Source organism: Miscanthus floridulus, chromosome 1 (genome assembly GCF_019320115.1).
Source record: "Miscanthus floridulus cultivar M001 chromosome 1, ASM1932011v1, whole genome shotgun sequence".
NCBI classification, from domain to species: domain Eukaryota; kingdom Viridiplantae; phylum Streptophyta; class Magnoliopsida; order Poales; family Poaceae; genus Miscanthus; species Miscanthus floridulus.
Window position 1 is genome coordinate 36053855 of NC_089580.1, and position 6575 is coordinate 36060429.

A 6575-nucleotide genomic window follows, 5' to 3' on the forward strand; every position below is an offset into this window, starting at 1 on the left:
GTATATACTTTTTGACAACATTTTTTCTATATTTTATGCGCGCTCTAAAGATTCATTCTCGCTCTCCATCTTTGTCTAGCAAGAAATTCTAAATAGAAGATGTCTATGATATAAAGAGTACTCCACGTTGGAGTTGCTATTAGAACGAGTTTCTGGTTTTTATAAAAATAAAATATGACATTGAATTCCCAAATTTAAAGAGCACATGGAAGACGAGCGAGCCTTTTGTGACACGATGTGTTCAGTTGCAAGCTAGCCAACACGCGATGTCCACTCAGCTGGTCCTCTGATTTCCCGCGCCGAGCCAAGGAAACCGACTCGAAACGTCAGCGTAGTAGTTGCAATCTTCCTCTTGGTCATCGCGCCGTCCAGCTCCCAGTCCCAGCCACTTGGTCGCCAAGGAACCGTGCACCGCCACTCGCCCACGGCGACGCGTCAGGTCACGTCGACACGGCCGGCGCGCGTGAATGCGTGATACCGACATGTCCTCCGTTCACAGCAGCTCAGGTCCATCGCGCGCGCACGACAGGCAACCGGCAGGGCAGAACTGCAGATGCAGCGTCTGCCCATAAGCCCATTCGGCTCACCTCCTTCACGAGCAAGCATTCCAAAGGACGCAACAAAGCTGACGTGCTGTCGATCGGCGTCGCCCGTGATGCAATGGTTGCCGCCTTGACGACGATGCGCACGCGCACGGCGCACCCCTTCCCCTTCCCCACGGCCTGCTGGCCCACACTGTGAAGATTCTATAAATACAGGCAGGGGGTGAGGCCGGACCGGGACCAGACCAGCTGCCGCGTGCTGTGTGTGACTGGCAAGTGCCAAGGCCGCACGGGTCCATCGTCGAGCGAGCGAGGAAGCAGATCGAAGCACCCAACCACACTGCAGGTGGTGAGTGGTTGCTGGCGATGGCGATGGAAGCGATGCTGAGCGGGCTCAACTCCGGCGTGGTGCTGAGCCTGATCGCCGTGCTGTGGACGGTGGTGTGGCAGAACCTGCAGCACCTGCACCTGCAGCAGTTCTTCACGCGGCACCTGAGCCGGCACGCGCGGCGGCTGGCGGCGATGGTGGACCCGTACCTGTCGGTGACCATCGCCGAGTACGAGGGCGGGCGGATGAAGCGCAGCGACGCGTACGAGGAGGTCAAGGCCTACCTCAGCGACGCCAGCGCCCGCGGCGTGCGCCACCTCCGGGCCGAGGGCGCCAAGGACGCCGACAAGCTCGTGCTCAGCATGTCCGACGGCGAGGAGGTGGAGGACGAGTTCCAGGGCGCCAGGGTCTTCTGGGGGGCCTACTCCAAGCAGCCGCCGCGCTCGGACGGCGCCGCGGCGTTTTGGGGCGGCGGCGCCGCGCAGGAGGAGCGCCGCTTCTACCGCCTCTACTTCCTGGAGCTCCACCGGTCGCTGGTGCTGGACACCTACCTCCCGCGCGTCCGCCAGCTGGGCCGCGCCGTCATGGTGAAGAACCGCCAGCGGAAGCTCTTCACCAACATCTCCACCAGCCAATGGAGCGACGGCGTGCACATGAGGTCGGCGTGGAGCCACGTGGCGTTCGAGCACCCCAAGACGTTCGCCACGCTCGCCATGGACCCCGTCGAGAAGAAAAGGATCACGGACGACCTCGACATGTTCAAGAACGGCAAGGACTACTACGCGCGTGTCGGCAAGGCGTGGAAGCGCGGGTACCTCCTGTACGGGCCCCCCGGGACGGGGAAGTCGACCATGATCGCCGCCATGGCCAACTACCTCGACTACGACATCTACGACATCGAGCTCACGTCCGTGCACTCCAACACCGACCTCCGCAAGCTCTTCATCGAGACCACCAGCAAGTCCATCATCGTCATCGAGGACATCGACTGCTCCCTCGACCTCACCGGCGCGCGCAAGAATAAAGCGGTGGAGGATGACGACAAGGACAAGAAGGACGGCGGCCCCCCCTTCAGGCCCCCCGGCGAGAAAAAGGACACCAGCAGCAAGGTGACGCTGTCGGGCCTTCTCAACTTCATCGACGGGCTGTGGTCGGCGTGCGGCGGCGAGCGGATCATCGTGTTCACCACCAACCACGTCGAGAAGCTGGACCCGGCGCTCATCCGGAGGGGCCGCATGGACAAGCACATCGAGATGTCCTACTGCGGCTTCGAGGCCTTCAAGTTCCTGGCCAAGACGTACCTCGACGTGGACTCGCACCCGCTGTTCGACGCCGTCGGCGAGCTGCTCCGGGAGGTGCAGATGACCCCGGCCGACGTCGCCGAGAACCTCACGCCCAAGAGCCTCGACGACGGCCCGGACTCGTGCCTCGAGGACTTGGTGAAGGCGCTGGAAGAGGCCAAGGAGAAGAAGGCGATCGGAGGGGATGAACAGGACCAGCAAGATGAGGAGGAACAACCTCACGCCCAAGAGCTTGGACGACGGCCCGGACCCATGCCTCACGGACTTGGTGAGGGCGCTGGAAGAGGCCAAGGAGAAGAAGGCGAGCGGAGGGGATGAAGATGAACAGAACCTGCAAGATGAGGAGGAACAGTAGTAGTTTCAATGTCTTCAGGGTTGTACTTCCCAATGGCTATACAAAAATTCGTTCTTTGTCTCTTATGAGTTCCTTTTGATTGTAATAGTTATCTGTTGTTAGTTATTGCCTGAAAATTTTTGTCGGTGTTTCGAGTTACCACCGATGAGTAAATTTATATTATTGCGTGTCTAACTTTAATGGTGTGCTTAGAGGACACGAGGTTTATATTGGTTCAGACAGAAAGTCACTACGTCTAGTTCGTCGCTGCTGCTCATGTTACTGGTACTGAAACTTTATAGTAGGGGTACAAACGTGCGAGAGAGGGAAATGATCCCAAGTCTCTGGTGAAAGAAGTGAACGGGTGCTGAGAGCTCGATCGCTGCTCAACCGAGTGCTCGTATCATGCTTCTTGTGTCGATCTCAGTTGATCGGTTTTTTAATCGGATCGGCCCCCCTTCAGGGGACGCCCTGCTTTCCCTTTTATGGGCCAAGAAAAATCACGGGTTATAATGAAGGAAAATGTGAAGAACGAGAGAGAGGAAAGCTTTCAGGATCATCGGGTCCTACTTTCTCCTTTATGCGGGTCCCGTCGACCATGTAGATGCCAACAGGGATAACTCCACATCGCGGCCCTGTCCGTCACTGGCGCCACACGCAGACGTCATCTGCAGGTCATGGTGTTCCATCCTATCCTGGCGGACGTCGTGGTGAACTGGCGCGCCTGTCACCATTCGTACGAGGGTTAGACGGAACAGCACCGGCACGCCCGACGCTGTTCTTGATGTGAACCCTACGGTATGGCCCGTCAAAGCCACGGGTTACATCGAGGCGTGTTAGTCTCTTCCCTAATGTCATAGTCTTGACCCAGGGCCACACGCCTGGACCTGGAGTCATTAGCGACGGACTGGGTCTTCGTCGGGCGAGACGGAGTGCAAACCCAAGGGGTCGAACGAGACGGAGCCCGCACCCACAGGGTCAGGCGAGTCTGAGCTCGCCCCAGAGGTCGGGCGAGGTAGAGATCGTGGCCTTGGGGTCAGGCGAGGTGGAGATCACAACCTCGAGGTCGAGCGAGGCGGAGCCCATGGCCTCGGGGTCGGGCGAGGTGGAGCCCTTCCTCAGAGGCCGGGCGAGGCGGAGCCTGTGCGCCTGGGGGTCGGTTGGACCTATAGTCGCGTTCTTGACTGCTCGGATGAATCGATGTTGATGGTCATTAGCTCCTCCTCTTCGTGTACCATAGTATTGGTCCCCGATAGTAGCCCCCGAACCTGCGGAGGAGTAGAATACTCATTCGAAGGCTTTTTCGAACGGGAAGACTCTAAGGGCCTTAGCCTTCTTTTGTCTCCCACGGCGTGACCTGGGGACGATGATTCCCTTTCATCGAGATCGGACCCCTCGAGGGTATAGCCGCGAGATTTGGTGGGTCAAAAAAGGTCTTTCCTGATTCCGACCCCTATGGGGGTCTGTTGTTCTGCGACCGCACATTCGGTCTCTTTGCGAGTCTAACTTTCCTCAAGCCCCCGCCCATAGGAGGGGTCCAATCGAGGATCGGCTCGTCTTTGTGATCGTTTTCCCTCAAGCGTTTTTTCTGATAAAAACGAAGGGGCTGAGCCGTGCCACGATTTTCCTTTATGGATGAATGATGGCGCTTGGTGAGCTGTTAACGGGCTAGTCCGAATGGGGCCCTAGCATCCCATTCACGGGGGTTCGGCTTGGGTCAACTGGTGACCGACTCTAGATTCTCAGCGGTCAATCCATATAGTTCTCGAGTCTATTCGACTGGTCCCGAGGCCTCTCTGCCTTTCTTTGAGGAAAAATCATGGACCGTATCTGTCCGAGACTCGAACGTGGGTTGGGATGCCCGTGGCGCTCGTGTGCCTAGGTTCTGGCCACTAGCGGGTCCATCCCTTTCCACCCCACTCTAAAGGTGCTCGGAGCGGTTGTCGAACACGTCGATGGGCCAACCTTCGAACTCTTAGGCCTTTTTAGCTCTGTATCCCTTTTACCTGTGATGGGTCGTGGCCCGTTCGAGGAGGTGAAACATCTAGTGCATTTTCTAAGGGGATGGCCATAGGTTGCATGCGCACGCCTCGCGACGAGTCGTGGTGATAGGTCGTGGCAGGCATGGAGATCTAGGTGAATGGTTGGTTTCCTCGCACCCGTCGCCCCTATAAAACCAAAGGGCTTGCCCTTTGTGTTTCATACGCATGCCTGCATCCCTACCTCCGTAGCCACACCACCACCGCCAACGCTTAGGTTTCCTACCACCGCATCTCCACCGCCATTGAGCCCGCATCCATCTGCCCCCACCTCTAATGGATCTGTGGTGCCGTTCTGACATCACCTTCCAATGCATGGAGGGCCTCGTCCGTCGTGGACTTCTCCGCGTGCGGACCTCGACCGAGGAGTGGTTGCTACCCCACGATGAGGATTTGCCATCGCCGCCCGACGACTACGTGGTGTCGTTCGCCCACTTCCACGAGCGTGGGATCACGACCCCTGCCCACAAATTTCTTCAGGGGCTGCTGCACTACTACATGATTGAGTTGCAACATCTCAATCCTAATAGGATCTAGCATAGGGCGATGTTCGTTGCGTTGTGCGAGGGATTCCTAGGGATCAGCGCCCTTTTTTGACTTATGGAGTCATTTCTTCGCCGTCAACCCCTAGAAGAAGAGGGAGAAAAGCGACAGGCAGGAGCTACACATGCCAATAGGGTGCACCAATATCCAACTTCAGAACAATCGGGTCGGCAAGTACTCATCCATGCGGCTCTCGACATCCAACAAGGGGTGGCACTCGTAGTGATTCTTCCTCAAGAATGACGACGCCGCCCCTCTGCCGGAGTTCATAGGGCACCTGATCGAAGAGGCCTCAGAGTAGTGGAGGAAGTGGGGCTTCCTGGAGAAGGACAAGAAGAAGATCTGAGACCACATCGCCGCCATCCACATCCTGAAAGAGAACGGCCTGAAGGGGTCGGGCATTATCGGGGCTTACCATGCGAGGAGGGTGGAGCCATTAATGACACGCGCGCTCCCGCTATACGCGATGGCGCTCAAGGCGTCGTTCGACAGAATGGCGCTCGCCGAGGGAACGCTCCCCAACTCTGAGATTACGCAACGCATTAAGGAGGCGAGGTGCCTTTGCGGGACAACGCGGGTGCCACCCTTGACTTTGTCTACTCGGTGCCAGGGCATCCTCCGATGCGGCCGGAGCCAGGCTACATCGTCTATGTAAGTTTCCCTTTCTCTTGCCTTCTCTTCAATTGATTTCCCAACCCCATGATACTAATTTTGAGAGGGGCAGGACCAGCCAAGGGACCTCATCCTCACGTATCACCCGACATCGTTGCCAAGGGATTTGGCCGTGAGGACGGCGAATCACGTCGAGGGTGAGTGGCTGAGGAAGGCAAAGGAGGACAAGAAGAGGAAGAAGTAGCGGAAGCTGCAGGCACAGGAATGAGGGGAGGACACCGATGATGATGATGGTGGTGATGATGACGAGGTGATGGAGGATGAAAAATCGATAGCCGACGATATCGAGTGGGACAATCTAGAGAACGAGGATGTGCTGATAGGCGTTGGTTCATCCTTGCAGGCATCGAAACCCTTCCCATTCCATGGAGGGGAGGGCACATCAAGGGAGCTGGTGGGGGCAGGACGTATCGTTGGCCTACCCCAAGAGCTGCCAGGGGCGAACCCCTCTGCCCAGGAGTAGGGCACGAGCTCGAAACGGCCTTGTTCCGACAAGGCAGAGCAAAGGTTGGGGGTTCACCCCCTAAACGCATCTATCGCCTGATGGCACTGAGGTGAGTTATCAATTCCTCTATTTTTTCTTGTTTTAGTCGGATTTCATCGTGACTTATGTTTTTCGTCCCTTGCAGCATCGGTAGGCAGTGAAATCCTTTGGTGCTAGCGCTGAAGAAGAGCATCACCCTCCAATCAAGGTGGTAGCCCTCGGCTGGTGTCACTCCCATTTCGGGTGGGAACGGCGCCAGTGTGACCGCATCGCTGACTGGTTAGGCACTGCCCATGGTGGCGCCTGTGCCCTTGGAGGGATGGGCGGATGTG

At 57.4% G+C, this 6575-nt stretch overlaps 1 pseudogene; it reads left to right on the forward strand.

The window, feature by feature from the left end:
* The first annotated feature begins 288 nt into the window (after positions 1-288).
* Positions 289-2591, forward strand: LOC136481543 (AAA-ATPase At3g28580-like; annotated as a pseudogene).
* Positions 2592-6575: the final 3984 nt, after the last annotated feature.